Below are 15,482 nucleotides of genomic sequence, written 5' to 3'. Positions count from 1 at the left end.
GAACGGTGAAAGGATGGTATCCCGAATGCTTACTACCCAGCTCAAATCTGTTACCCGCGACTGCGCACAGTAATGCACAGACCGCGTTGTATGGACAATGGTTGCTACTTCATAGTGTCCAAGAAATTCGTCTGGATGCCGGAATATGTCGTCGACTTCAGCAGATACCACAGGGAATCGCTTGAAACGTAAGAGGATATATACGAAATAAGGTACGCCCACTCCCTTCTGCACGTCTTTCAATGAACTGTCACTGGAAGTTAGCGCCGAAGCATTCAAGAAACATGGTCATCCCATAGGGCCCCACAGAAGCTGAACCAACCAACCCAAGCAAATTCAGTCGCCTGACCGCAGAGCTCGCCATTGTCCATTCTGAAATCACGACTCCACTATGAGACCTAAAACATCAGCTCCGAATAGGACGTCGAAATCAGCTGATGCTCCACATTTTGGATCCACAAATTGTAGTACCTAAATATGCTGCCATTTTGTTTGGTCGATTTAACTGCCGGAGATGTCGGAATGATTGTTACCGAGACCATCACCTCCAATTTAATATAATGAATGGAAAACGATACTGATTGTGCTAAACGAGAAACCAGGAGCCGTCGCTCCAATGCCTACCACATCCACATTTGTGTAATTTCTCTGTAGTTGGGGTTGCAGTACTAATTTTAACGTAATTACACTCGCCTCTCTCCCGGATCGCAAAGTGCTCAGACTAAGGAAGAAGATTTTTAACTAATGTAGACTCGCACCGTCGATAAAAGGACTCGTACAGAGCCCTTTGAGAAATAGGGAGTCAAAAATTCTACTCAGAATGGTGATTTTGGCAATGCTCTGCTGCTGCGGGGAAGACGAAGGTTTCTGTACGGAAGCCTGCTGTTACATTGGAGACTATATGTAGCAAAATATCGTATGATACCGCTTGCCGCACCGCCGGGAGTCACCTGAAGTAAACTTCTTAGATACCCGGTCTAAAACAGTATGTTTCAACTGTTTTAGACCGGGGTAGGAGTATCTCAATCCTCTGGGCTGCAGCTAGTGCCTCCAAACGTTGACACCGATTTATTCAGTTGAGACTCTGATAAAAGGGACGAGAGCCAGTGTTCCCTTGTGCCAAAGTAGACCGTCCTAATTTTTGCTTCGTTAAAGCATCCTGCTAAACAAACCTTAGCAAATCCTGGAGCTTAGGAATCTCGAAAAAAGATTCATCTCCCAAGCACGTTGCCTTTAACTCGACACTTTTGCCACAGTAATTGACACAGCGGTAACTTAATCCTTTTTCCTACACCTTCTGCATTGCTTGGTTTGATTGATAGAACTTGTGACTGCTCTCACCACAGACCCGCACATGAGACACTTGAAGCATGTCGTGAAAAGGATCTGCACTCTAAAGTGAAAATCAATTCATCCGGTAGAAGAGCAGGCCAGGAGATTGTAGGCTACCTCTGTCACATGGTAGCCACCTTTGCGCCACCATACGCCTTCCTGACATTGAGGGTAGACACCACTGGTAGGTCCTACAGTTTCAACCCTTTATGAATAGCCTTGGATGTAATTTCGTATGTATCCTTGCATTGAATGAAGACTTTATGCTTTTTAGCGAGTACTGAAAAATGTTTACTTGTTCGTGCTATTTTGTTTTCACGGAACCTTTTTAGCATTTATGTGAAGAGTGAAGATTTATCTGCCCGACCCAGATGAAATTCCGTCCCAGGAATTTCAGATCAGGATACGCTTCCACCTTTTTCAATCTGTCTAGATTTCTGATGATGATGATTCCAATGAACGATTCGGCCAACCGGGCAGACACATCTATTTAGGACATGAACAAGGATTTCATGTTTGGTTAGACTATGAGCAAGAATTTTGGTGGCGTCTTATCGCCAATGAGTATTTTTGACAAATGCTCACGTCGAAAAAATATCTCAAATTCTCGTCTCAAGACCTTTTAAGTCCAGAATTGACCTGATGATGTTGCTGGTCATCGGTATATGGATGGTGCATTCAGTCAACTGGCAGCCGGGTGCATTGCGGACTCTTCCAGTGTAACCAACAGGCCGAGCTGAACCTGACTGGCTGGTTTAATTGGATTTATACCTGCATCTTAAGCAATAGCCTTAAGAAAGTTTTTCAATGATGAGCGAACCTCGAGTTGCCGGTACACGTTGAACTCACTCGGTGTCTTCGGAGCCTTCGACAGCTCTCTGGCAACGTCGATGGGTAGATGTCGGTCTAGTTTTGCTAAGGTGATAGTTGGCCGGGTAGTAGGCATTGAACTGTCAGTGAGTTTAGGGATCAGTTAAGCGTAGGTTGGACCTCAAGGAACTGGGGTAGAGGCCTTGTTCCCAAAGGTTCACCCATTCCAAACTATTGTGGCCCACTCCCTAGAACGAAAAATAATAAAATTGAGGAGACAGAAGGGAAAAAGCAAGAGCTGATTACGTTTGAACCCAGTACAAATTTGCGTCGCTCACCTCAGCACCTAGTGAAGTAGACAACAATGGCAGAAACACCCGAGGAAACGCCAGGATGTGCGCAGCCAAATAATGAAACCTCGCTAAGTAATGCCAGTGGGGAGGAGTTGCCAGTACCCTGGAGTGTTCTTATTTCGGAAAGAAGCTCAGAGGAAACGGCTGAAGCTAGGCAGGTGGATTTGTACAGAAGCCGAGTAGGGGCACAGTCGACTGTCCTGATCCGAAGTGGAAAACCTTCCCAGTGAGAACATCGCATCCGACTTCGGATTCTTTCCCTAGGTCGAGAGAAGGGCTTTGTTCGGATTCCATGTTCAAAGTTGAAGTTTTATAACGTTTATCTAACACAGAATGAGACGATGCCGGACTTCCGAAGCAGGCCTGATGCTCTGCAGAACGCAATTTGGGAAATGAAGTGGTAAATGGGTGTACAGTTTTTGAAGATTTCTCGATGAGTAACCACTAATATCTCGCTCTTGAAGATCAGCCGTCTCCCCATAAGTAATAGTGTTGCAACTGACACTTCCATAAATTCAGTTATGATCTTAGTAGCGGTAACCTGCTGAGCTTCCATGGCACGCAGGGCACTAAGCCGTGGCAAACTTTTTACTTATTGGTGGAGGTCATAGGGTCCTCCATTTGAGGCACGTCCAAGCCCCCGAGAGAAGGCATCCACCACAACGGTACAGTATGGATCAGCGGAAAAGTGACTTCGTAGTACGATAAAGAAAGACAAACTGCTGACAAGACCTGGTCGACGAGGTGAATGTGCATCCGCGGGAACTTGGTAGTTACCCGGAGAATCGGGGCTTTACGAACAAATGGACTGCGTTGTACGGACACTAGTCCCTAAATCTCCCGTAACGGATTAACGACAACAGCGTGGAAGATACCGTGGACTACCCACTTTTAACCATGGAAGAGGTTGAAGGCACAGGCAGGATATGCAAGGTCCTGATGATATAAAATAACGTTCCACCATCGCCCGGACCTTGATTCTTATTGAATACAGTGCCTTTCCCTCGATGCCTTCTCTAGGCAAATCGGAGTTTTATACTCACAAATGTACCTTAACCCAAACGCCCTAAACTCAAGTGAAGGAGCTAAGAGAGTCAAACTGTCTACGGCCCAAAGTGGTTTCTCACTGCTCACTGCTGCTCTACTGCTTTCCCTGGCTTGGTATCCCATCAGTGTTCCACCATAATATATATATATATTTTTACAAATGCCAACTCCATTCAAAATGGATTTCTCTTGAATATTCAAGCGTTTCCTTTCCAAATTATATCCACAAAATGCCATTCTTTTTACTCATTTCAATAGAAAAATACTCTGAAGCATTTGATTAGTGTGTCTCCATATTTACATGAAATATTCAAGAAGCTGTGAATAATTTAATGAAATTCAACACACATCATAAATTATATTTACATGTGGAAATAGAATTTACGTGATGGCAAACTGAGCTCCTCATTTGCATCCGACAATTCAGGACGTGAACTAGATAGAACCCAATAAATCTGAGAAAGCTCGCTCCCGAAATCAGTCAAACCCCCCCAGAAGTAATTCTCTGCGTCACATACTCACATTCTCCCTGCTTACAATCATGCTTACGTACCAGTGTTTATCTTTATACGTGCAAAAAGTGACTGTAATTAAATTTTCCAACAGAAAAAGTCGAAAAGCCTGCAGGAAGCAGAGATTTAGATATCCTTCGGGATATTCAACTCAACAGAGCCATTCTTGCAGAAATGAAAAGAAGAAAGCCGAAAAAACAAAACCGTATTTTTCGATTTGAAAGTGATTTTTTTTTTATTCTGACTGCCATCCCTTAAGAAAAAAGACAGATACAGATTATTACCATGTTTCAGCCTCCATTCCGCGAATTTAAGGAGCTCCGTTTAAAATATGTGAACGTGCATCATATTTGACTTGGGTTACCAATGTGACTTTTGTCAAGCTCATGCTGAAACGAATGCGGAAATGTTGAAACAAATGGTACTTTATCAGACGGCTCTTTTCCTGCATAGGAGAAAGGACGCAACTTAGAAAAACATACCCAGCTGGTGCAGTCTGATAAAGGAATATAAACTTCACATCCAAATAGTATGAGCAATTTAGTATGAATAATTTTTGTCAATCGCATCAGCCCAGCGCTTCCTCCGACCTTCATCCTTCAGTTTTCTCAGTAAATGCCTTTCTTAGAATTCGCTGTTCATCCATTCATTGTGGTGGCGTAAAATATCATGGTTCATTGAAGTCTTCCAGGTTCTCTGGACAAGGCAATATGAAGAACATCATGGAAAACAAGAAGGAAGATTATCGGTCACAAAGCCCAACTTTGCCAGGTAGGTAGGTAGGTAGGTATCAGTGGCCGCTCTGAGAAGCCCAATTAGCGCTTTGGTGCGCCGTTTTGATGCCACAAACTCCTAAGACCGTGACTGTTGTTATAGGAACAGGGAAGCAGAGTCCAGCTGGCTCGGATCTTCAGAGCCAGCCTGCAGCATTCACGAAGGAAAGCAGCTCTCCGACCCTGCAGCTAGAAATCTCGCTGAGGTCCCCAAAGAATGGTTTACCCAGCGTCCGCAGCCTGACTCGAGCCAGAGCTGGGCAATCGCAGAGAAAGTGCATGAGGGTTTCCCTTCCTTCTCCGCAGCTTCGGCAATGCGAGTTGTAGGGTAAGCCGAGCCTAGCGGCATGGTCCCCTATGGGCCAGTGCCCCGTGCAGACCGCCGTAATCTTGAAAGGCATTTGCACGCGTCTGGCGCAGGAGCTCTCGTGATCGGGTTATGTTATCAGCGGGCCAAATTCTCCTTGATTTGGCACAGCTTTTAAGCCTTCGCCATCTCAGGCCCACGGCTGCTAGGTAGTGCGAGTAGACTCGGCCCTCGACAGCCGCCAGCGGAACACCGACTGTATTCGCCGAGGGATTGCCAAGAGCAGAGCTTTGCCTGGCCAATCCGTCAGCCCGCTCATTGCCCTCTATGTTCCTATGCCCGGGAACCCAGAGGAGAGTGATCTTGAGCGTGCCGCCCAGATGGTTGAGCGTGTCTCTGCACTGCCTCACCAACCGGGAAGATGTCGTCGTTGAGTACAAGGCCTTGATGGCCGCTTGGCTGTCGGTCAGAATGGCTATGTTACACTTGGGGATCGAATCATGCTCCAGCCATCGACAGACTTCCAATATCGCCAGTATTTCGCCTGGAATACACTGGTGAAACCTGGGATACCATATGACTTGAATACACCGTGTGTGTTCGAGAAAACCCCCGCGCCGACTCCATAGGCCATCTTTGATCCGTCCGTAAAGAATACTGTGTCATAGTCTTGCAACACGCCCCCGGTCTTCCACTTTGCCCTGGTTGGAAGGTCCACAGCAAAGTTTCTCGTGAAGTTCAGCTTGCGTGTGACATAGTCCGTGGGGGATGCCCAGATTTCTCGAGGTATTCCATCTAGGATGTTGCTGTGGCCGTAGGACTTCGCTGCCCAGCATCCGGACTCACATAGTCTGACGGCACTGCACGCTGCAACATATTTGATGTGGAGGTCTAGGGGGAGGAGATGCAGGAGTACATTGAGAGCATATGCCGGGCAGGACTACATAGCCCCCGTAGCACCTTCACACGCGGTTCTTTGAATCCTATTAAGCTTGGTTCTACTGTATTTCTTCTTCAAAGCCTGCCAGTTTGATCGGACGCACTACAGCGGTGTACATCCAGAGAACCATCCTTGGCCGGAGACTCCATTTCCTTGCAAAGGTTCTCTTACAAGCATAGAAGGCTATACAGGCCTTCTTAACCCTCAGTTCTATGTTCAACCTCCAATTTAGCTTAGGATCCAGGATTACACCCAGATACTTTACATTAGAGGAAAGAACCAATGATGGTGATTGCCTCCCAGATCGGACTGGATTATCCTGGTACTCAGCATGGATATAATCCAATGCGTGAGATACCCCTCCAATCCAATACCGGTCAAGGCTTCCTTGATGGCGTTGATACTGACGTTGTCGAAAGCTCCTTCTATATCCAAGAAGGCAGCAAGGGTATACTGCTTGTACTGCAGCGACCGCTCAACCGTGCCAATTACCTCGTGGAGGGCGGTTTCAGTGGATTTTCCTTTGAGGTAGGCATGCTGGGACTTGGAGAAAGGCGTTCTCTCCATAATCGTCCTTAAGTGAATGTCCAGGACGCGTTCTAGGGTCTTCAGCACGAAAGAGGTCAGGCTGATTGGCCGAAAGTCCTTCGCGGACTCATGACCGCGCCTGCCCACTTTCGGTATGAAAACCACCCGTGCGCGCCTCCAGGACTGCGGTACGTATCCTAAAGTGATGCAGCTCCGGTAAATCTCAACAAGCCACGGTACAACCCTTTCCTGCTGCTTCTGTAGCATGACTGGCTTTACGTCATCTGGGCCTGGAGATTTGTATGCGGAGAAGCTGTTTATAGCCCAGCCGATCCTATCCCCGGTAATTACCGATTTGATAGTCTCGCACAGCTGGGGTTGTCGCAAACCCTCCAAGCGAGGTTCTGATTCACAGTCCTCCTCGCTGGAGGGAAAGTGCGTTTGCACCAGCAGCTCCAAAGTTTCACTAGAAGATTCCGTCCAGGAGCCTTTCGACTTTTTAAGATATCTCTTATGTTCCTTGGACAGAATCTTACTGAGCCTCGCGAATTCACTAGTACTTTCGATGTTCTGACATGTCTGATGTCTGATGCCTAGCCAAGACCGTCTCTTGGCGGCCCTGATGGCCGACTTGTACTTCTTTAGGCAGTCCTTGTATGGCTGCCAGTATTTTTGCCTGTAGCAGATGTTGAAGATTTCTCTGGTCAACTTCCTGAGACTAGAGAGATCTTCGTTCCACCACGGTGGCAGGGTCTTTTTGCTGTACTTAGCAGGGCACGAGACTTTGAAGGCGGTATCAAATGCCTTCTCCAGAGCCTCGACCTTTGACTCCAGTTCGTCTGTCGTGCCAATCCTACCAATTTGCGCACCGGAGAGTTTGTTTTTAATTACCTGACCAAACTTTCTCCAGTCGATCCTCCTGGGGTCTCTAAAGGGCTTGGAGACCTCTGCGGCGAGATCTAGACTGAAGAGTATCCAACTGTGGTCAGAGAACGATCTCTGGTCAGACACTCTCCAGTCCTCCACCCCAAGAATCCCGTTGTCGGTTATTAGGGTGATATCAAAGACCTCCTCCCAACCGTCACCGTTCTCCGAGCAAGGGAAATGAAAGGTTGGTGCACTGCCCCTGTTACACACCGATAGATTTGAAGTAATAATAAAATCAAAGAACGACTCACCTCTTTCGTTGATTTCGGAGCTGCCCCAAAGCGTATGCCTTGCATTTGCGTCGCAGCCTATCAGCAGGTTGGCTTTCTTTAGTGTTATGGTGTTCGTCAAATGTTGTAGTTCTTCTGGCGGAGCTGATCGGTCGTGAGCCATGTACGCCGAGGAAATATACACGTTCTCTGCCCCCATCTGCTCCAGCTTGACCACAACTAGGTCACTGGAACTTAGGTCCGAGCACAGGAAAGCATGCAGACTCTTCCTCGCAAGAATACATGCTCTAGGTTTAGCCTGATCAGCGTCTCCTGTGCTGTGGAATAAATTAAAATATTTGCTTTGGAGCCCTTTGATAGTTCGGTCACTTCCGACCCAGGGCTCCTGTATTAATGTGATGTCGATGTCTTCCTCTAAGAAGAAGACGAGCAGATTAGCCGAGGCGCACTTCGAGTGCTGCAGATTTATCTGCGTTACCCTCAGCATGATCTGCTTGCGTGGGGGGTTTGTCAGCCCCCGTCGGACCGTCGATCGTCATCTCCTCCAACAGCTCGTTGGCGGCGTCGATAGGGTCAAGGTCGTCGTCCGGTTTTGCAGAGCGGAACACTTTAACTTTGGCATTCCTGACTCCGAACCACACTTTATAATCAGCCTTTTTCAGTGCCTCCAGGCATTCCTCGTTTATGCGAAGTAGTACGGGCTGGCTGTTTATCTGAGGTTCCTCCTCCTTTATAACAACCCAGTCGTCCATGGGAATCCCGGGGTTGTGAAGGCGCAGGAAATGGAGGAGCTTGTCCTTCTCCATGCGGATCTTCGGCAACCAGATGCGAGTGACCGGTCTCCTGGGTATCTCGTCGTAAGGGATAATCTTGAGCTTAACACCCTCCCAGGCGTCGCTGATCTTAGCGACACACGAACCGAGAAAATCCTTAGAGAACTGTTCCATGCAAGCTATTACGTCGAACCCACGGACCACCTGAGATGAATCAAAGTGGGGAGTGAGTCCCGGGTGTTTGCCTCCGGTCTCCACGAGATGTTCATAGACCATGCCCGACAGCCTAGCCTCAACACTGGTCCACACCTCCAGCGTTAGTTTGCCGCTAGCAGAATTGCCATCCGCCAGCGCCACACGTAAGTAACTCCTGGCCACGTCGCTGAAGGGCTTCGCAGTACGTGGCCCGTCGGCTGACGGTTGCTGTACAATTTCCTTCGTATGTTGCTTGGCGTCTGCGCTCTTGCCCACTCTGCTCCGCTTCTTATCTTGTTCGACCTCGTCTTGAGATCGATTGCGTTTTAGAGCGATGGGCTTCGCCTTCCGCTCTTCAGCCCGGCGTTTGCTGTTGTATTCATCAACAATCGCCTGGTATTTAGCGAAGTCTTTTTCATCCCGCTCGTCGACAGTATCGGCCTCCTTATTCTTGGCAATCTTGCCGATAATATGTATGGCCTTCTGGTACTGTCTCTTAAGCAGGACACCCGTGGACCTTCGCTTCTTAGCCGGTTTCCGGCGACCGACATTCTTGTCGGTTTTCGCTTTCGAGGAATCCCCCGACGCTGAAGGCTTCGGGTCAGGAGTACTACGTCTGGCACTCGTTACACCCAGCTTGACGGCAGTGGGTTCCAGGCTGGAAGCCACTAGTCCGTCTGACGCCTCGCTCCGGGAGGTCCCTGCGGTTGGTTTCAGCACAACGGTGCTACGGCTGGCACCGCGTGTACTGCTCTCGACGGCCACTGTCTCCTGGCTGGAGGCCAGCAGCTCGTCCTCCGATGATGCGCCTGGCATCATCGCCTCCTCTTCTATCGTCGTTTTAATTTTTTTGTTAATTGAGTCCATGTCTTGGTCCCACGAGTAGTCCGGGAAGAAGGTAAGGGTCTTATTTGAAACTGAAGGTGCCCAAGGTGTTCAGAATTCGCATACTAAAGACCAAGCTCCCCATTGGCCACGCAGCCCTCGGCGTATGCTGTTCCACCTTGGCTTGGGGTCCTATTAGCACCTTCTCCGGTGCAGGGAGGACAATCCCCGGGCTGTTGCTTCAGTCCATCCCCCGCCAGATCTACTTGCCCCTAACACATGCCCAGCAGACAAGCAGATCCTCGCCAGTTGGATGAGCCTACTCCCAGCCCGGCCCTAGACACTCTTGGCCCGCCCGAAGGCGGTTTCCAGCGGCCACCACGCGGAGGTCGTGTAAGGACTTGCCGAATTATGCAACTTTAACCTGAAGCATAATCAGACCGGGCCGCCAACCTTGCCAGACTCCGCAGTAAACTTCAAATTCTTCAAAAATTTAACCTCGTTGCAACAAGTAACATTTTGCACCATCATATGTCAGTCTGATAATAGCTATTAGCTCCTCCCAAATGCCCATCCTGGGTATAATATTCCAGATACATTCACTGGTCACGTTGTCGAAAGCCTTCTCGAAATTGATGAAATTCAGATAAAGCTGAAATCTGTCAATGTTGTTAATGCAGAAGAACCCAGAGTGAAAACCCTGCTCTCTTTCGATTAAGCTTTCGAGATGTTACTTAATTATTTCATTATCCTGAGATTAATCAGAATAATTTTATATATTATCTTTGCGGCAGCAGAAAACACGCAAATATCCCTCTAGTGGTCCCAATCAAGACGCATTTACTTCTTCTGAATTTCGAGGATTATACCCTTCTTCCGTTCGCTACGAAAGATCTCATATTCCCAGGATTTACAGATGAGTGGAAGGAGCAGCTCTGCAGAGACAACAGAAGCTGCGATGAACAGTTCCGCGGAATGATGTTTCTGTTGTTTATAGGAGTAGTTCCGCATGTTACGGTGACAAGGCATTTCATCCACAAGAGGTGGAGCTTCCCAAGAGCTCTTTCCACCTCTAAAACTGTTCCCCGTGATAGATGGGGAGTCTACCGTTAACGTTCCTCACGAGACGATCTAAACATTTATCACCACCTGCCAGGTCTTTGTGAATGCGACATATGTTAACGAAATTGCAACTGTTTGCGGCAGTTTTTGCTTCGCTGACTGCCTTTCCCTGTGGTACGCACTAGGCTTCACTTCCCAAGATTATCTACGGTTCTGGAACGGAAACTGCATCGCATTCGCCTCTATTCGCAGTGGCAATAAGAGCCTTCAGTTCCCTATGCTCCTCGATCTACCTCCATGTTCCAGCAGTCACCCAGATGAGTTCTACAAAGTTTGCAGCAAGTGACAATGAACCAGATGAGTTCTAGAGAGTTTATATCAAATGCGTGGTATGGTGCAATAATTGCTGCCCAGGTGAACCTTACTGTCACAGTAATGTTGAAGCTGCTAACAGAGGAACTTTTAGCGCCTTAAACGCATTACACTATACGCGAGAGGGATCTTTCTGCGGACCTACCAATTAGACTAGAATACTGGTAAGATGCAACAAGCATATTTTTGCCTAACCGGTGAAAATTGGAAGTGACAGATTGGTTGTTCTTCCATAATATGCCAGCATACCTCAGGCGAAGACATTGATTATATGGGCTAGTCGATGACAGAAAGGTAACAAGTTGGGTTACCAAGTGAAACATAGCGATGTTATCATTCGTTGCAACCATACATTCGGCGACGGCATGCTGTTACAACGACGTACTGGTTAGCCTGCTCTGCACGTTGCAAGTCTCCTTCCTCAGAGTTCGGGGTATAGAGGTGGCCGCAAGATTCCACTCTTGGGTGGAGTATACAACCTGTTGGCTGCTATGATACATCGAATTCTACCACAGTACTTGTGAACGGGAGACTTCCAATTTTGCAGGCTTCCCACTTATGCAGAATCAGAAAAGATCCTATAAAACTTACAATAAACCCCGGACATGGGGACACGCGAATGATTAAAGCGGTTTACGCAAGAAACTAGGTAATAGGAGACCTCATCCCCAGACTCGGAAAGATGTGCACTGTAGAAGTGGTGAAAAGAAGACCGTGAAACATTTCCTTTGCGACTTACCAGTACTTCCTTCAAGTACTTTCTTTTATGGACTTTGAAAGATGGATTTGAGAATTAGATCTCGCTGGTGAGGATTCTATTTCCACCACCATAGCATACACGGTCTCCTGCAACAACCAATGACCGCTGCTTTACACACACCTCCACCTCCTATGTTGATTGGAGCGCAGCAAGATATCTAGAAAGGACCGCTGAAGGACGTATTTCTTAAATTGGAATTAGCGTTAAGCAAGCTGTCAGCGTTTTACTTGAAGAACATTCCAGGACTTATATCATTTCCCTTGTCGGGACAGGAATTTGGCCTCGTTGTCTCCACGGTCCTTGAACCAGCACCACTATAGTCGTTCTTAGTCATCGCTCTCGCAATTCAAGCCTATGCGACTCTTATGTAGTGGAAGGTTATCTAAACTATGCTAGTACTGATCATTCACTATGCAGGATTCCTCTAGTGTCAGTATGGCGTAGTATGAAGGATTTCTACAATGTCAGGATATCTCACTTCTCTTCCAATGTGACATTCAGCTACAATTCAGAAACTCAGACTATCCACCTTCAATCCTAGGATGCCTAAGTGAAGAACATCCTCATTAAGCAGGAGGTCTACCCTTGGCAGTTCCTTCTGAGATTTCGGTAGGCTTTTTACCAATATTTTTAGGAAGAGAGATAGAGGATGCGAAGCCATGACGGATAATCAACCCCTGGAAGGCTCCTTTTGAAAAACAGGGTCCGGGTGAATTTATATTGTATAACTTAAAGAGAGCGGCAGTCATGGATGCGGAACGGGGACCAAACTACACCGCAATATTCAAGCATGTTTCTGACAAGGGAATTGAAGACTATTACGGATGGCTGAATTGATCTGAAGTCGGAGATGGAACTTAGGATAAAACCAGACATTTTGAAAGCTCGATTATTAACGAATTGGGAATCGCGACAAAGTTTTTCATCGATTATAACACCCATGTCTTGGAAGGAGGTCAGTAGTGAAGGGGGCTGTCCACTAAGAGAATAGGAAAGGATGTTGGGGAGGGCTTAAGCGAATAGCACATCAAGTGGCATTTGCTGACATGCAGTGTCAGCTTGTCAATCGAATAGAAACGGACCAGAGTATCAAGGTTCGATTGCAAGAAATCACAGCAGAGATGAAGCAGAGGCAAATAATTTAATGTCGCCTGCGTAAAACAAACACGGTTCGGTGAGGGTGGAGGCGAGATCATTGATGAAAAACAGGAACGGTAGAGGACCAAGTATAGAGTCTTGGGGAACATCAGAAGAAGAAGTGAAGAAACGAGATAGGTAGTCATGAGAAGAAACTCTGAGAGAACGGTGTGAGGGATAGCAGGAAAACCAGGAGATAATTGAGGGAGGGAAATTGAGTAAGGAGAGTTAGGAGAGGAGAAAATTATGGTCAACGGTATTAAAGTCTTTGGAGAAATCAGTATAAATAGCGTGTACCTCCTTTGGTAAGCCGCTCAGCATGCTGGGCAAGTAACCCCTAAAGTCCACCCCAGTATTCTTTCGCTTGTGTTACCGAAAACTGCACTGTCTGGACGCTCTGTTGGGATTCGTTGAGAGATATGAAAAAGCTCCGCTGGTTCCTCGCGTATGTTCCATTCTGGACACGTCTGGAGTGACTTTCGCCATACCGTCGTAATGACAGAAAGTTTCTGCTTCAGTATGTCCAGAATTTCAACTACGGGTGTCTCACTGGGGATGGCATAGTTTCTGTAAACCCTCTGCACTCTATTTCTCACCCGTCTGCTGGCATTTCCAGTGCTGATCTGAATCAGTCTAGCAATGTCCTGCCTTAGTGAATCCCGCCGACGTTCCAGACGAATTTTCCATGGTGGATCTCTTCGGTCACTCAAAGCAATAACTCGAAAGCGTATCTTCTGACCATGCAATCTGATAGTCGCAACTGCTGATTGTAGTTGCAGCAGGGACGTATCAGCACACAGCCGAGATGCAATCTCATCATTGATTTGAGATAGAATTCCCGGAGTTGCTGGAGATGCATAGAGCCTGGGAATACCTGGTCTATGCAAAGGATCCATTTCCGAGAATTCTATACACGCTCTTTGGAATTCGTCCCGAACCTCAGCGGAAACCTGAGCTGGACGGTGGAATACTGAAACTGTTTCCTGCAGTGCGAAGTAGTGTTGTTGATGCGACCGCCTCTGCCCCCATCGACTCTCGGTCACCAGTTTCCGTAGTGACCTCAAGTCGATCATGCTGATGATGGTCGGTATTGTGTCGCTGCGAGTTATACAGCGGTATTGGTCTGCGACTCGCTGCACAATCACGTGCGCGAATTGTGGGAAATACTTGGCGAATCTGTAGTGCAACAAGGCGCGGTAAGATATTGTACCCGCCCTGCCGTTATTTCGTAGTAGGAGCGGATGATAAAGAGGTTCATTTCCTAAGTCCACTTCATCCGTTGCCTACGTGAATCGGCTGAAGTGGTCGCCACAGATTATGGGAAAACAGCCGCAGCAGGCGAAGCAATGCTCCTTGTCGTCGTGGCGCCTAGACATCGAACCGCCCCACAACTAGCGGTATCGACGCCGTGCTGTCCATTACGGGAGCCCGACCCAGTCACCAAGTCAGACGACTCCCAGCGGTTATCCGTACCGGACCTCAAATTTCTCCTTCTTCTCATTAGGTGGATTTGCATTTTATACCTAACTACCAGGTGTGGGGATAGCTTCCTCAGTGAGTAATCAAAATTCCTGCGATTTCTTCGCCTTTCCCCTGAGACGCTGCGGTGGTGTACAGCCATTCAGACTGAAGCTATCCATCCCTCCTCCTTTCACAACCGGGCTTGGGACCGGCTACGGCAGATTATTATTTTTAATTTTTTCTATTCGCTAGTGATATTTATTGGTCTTGGAAATGCCGATATTCCGGGAAACATTCGTTCCCTTGATCAGTGCTAACAAGTCCTGTACTGATGAAGGGAACAAGTGGTTCCCGAAATATCGGTATTTGGAAGACTAATAAATAACACTAGGAAGTCGAAGATTTATGTTTTACGAAACCATGCAGCTCTTTGACAATGAGTTAACCCAAGTGCGTGGGCAGCCAATGGCTGACGTATCTCTCAATGATTTTGGAGCAAGAGAAGAGAAGAGAGATGGCATGGTAGTTCATAACAAGAGAAGGGTCTCCGCTCCTGAGGATAGGTATGATAAGGACCTCTTTCGAGGGATGGGGAACGTAGCATTCTTCTAAACTTTTGTTGTAGGTTGTACAAAGGGGAAGGGAAATGTGTTTTTTACTGTTCGGAAGGAACAGGCTAGGAAGCAAATCGTGGCCAGGTCTAACATTGGTGCCAAGGTTACCAATGTGGAACTCAACCACGGAAGGCATAAGGAGAGGAATGGCCAGAGATTCGGAACAATCTGCATTTAGAAGAAGGGTAGAGGGTGGAGTGGTCGAGGGAGAAAACACGGAGAGAAGTAAGTGCAGAGAAACTCGCAGGATTATTGTGAGGAGTTGGCAGCAAGTGTTTCAAATTACCGCGGACAAGGGCGGCTTTGGCGCTTAGCAATTTTCTTGTATGCACTTTTTAATCGTGGAGAATTTTTGGCCCCCTACATGAGGATGGACGATTCCGTAGAATACACAATGACGAAATCTATGAGCGATACCATGACCGTCCGGTTGTGGACAAAATCCAGCTCAATAGGTTACGGTGGGCGGGTCACTTAATCGGTATGGATGAGGATGATCCCACCCGGAAAGTCTATAAGGGCAA

The sequence above is a fragment of the Hermetia illucens genome, chromosome 4, assembly GCF_905115235.1.
Source record: "Hermetia illucens chromosome 4, iHerIll2.2.curated.20191125, whole genome shotgun sequence".
NCBI classification, from domain to species: Eukaryota; Metazoa; Arthropoda; class Insecta; order Diptera; family Stratiomyidae; genus Hermetia; species Hermetia illucens.
This window is presented reverse-complemented; position numbering follows the sequence as displayed.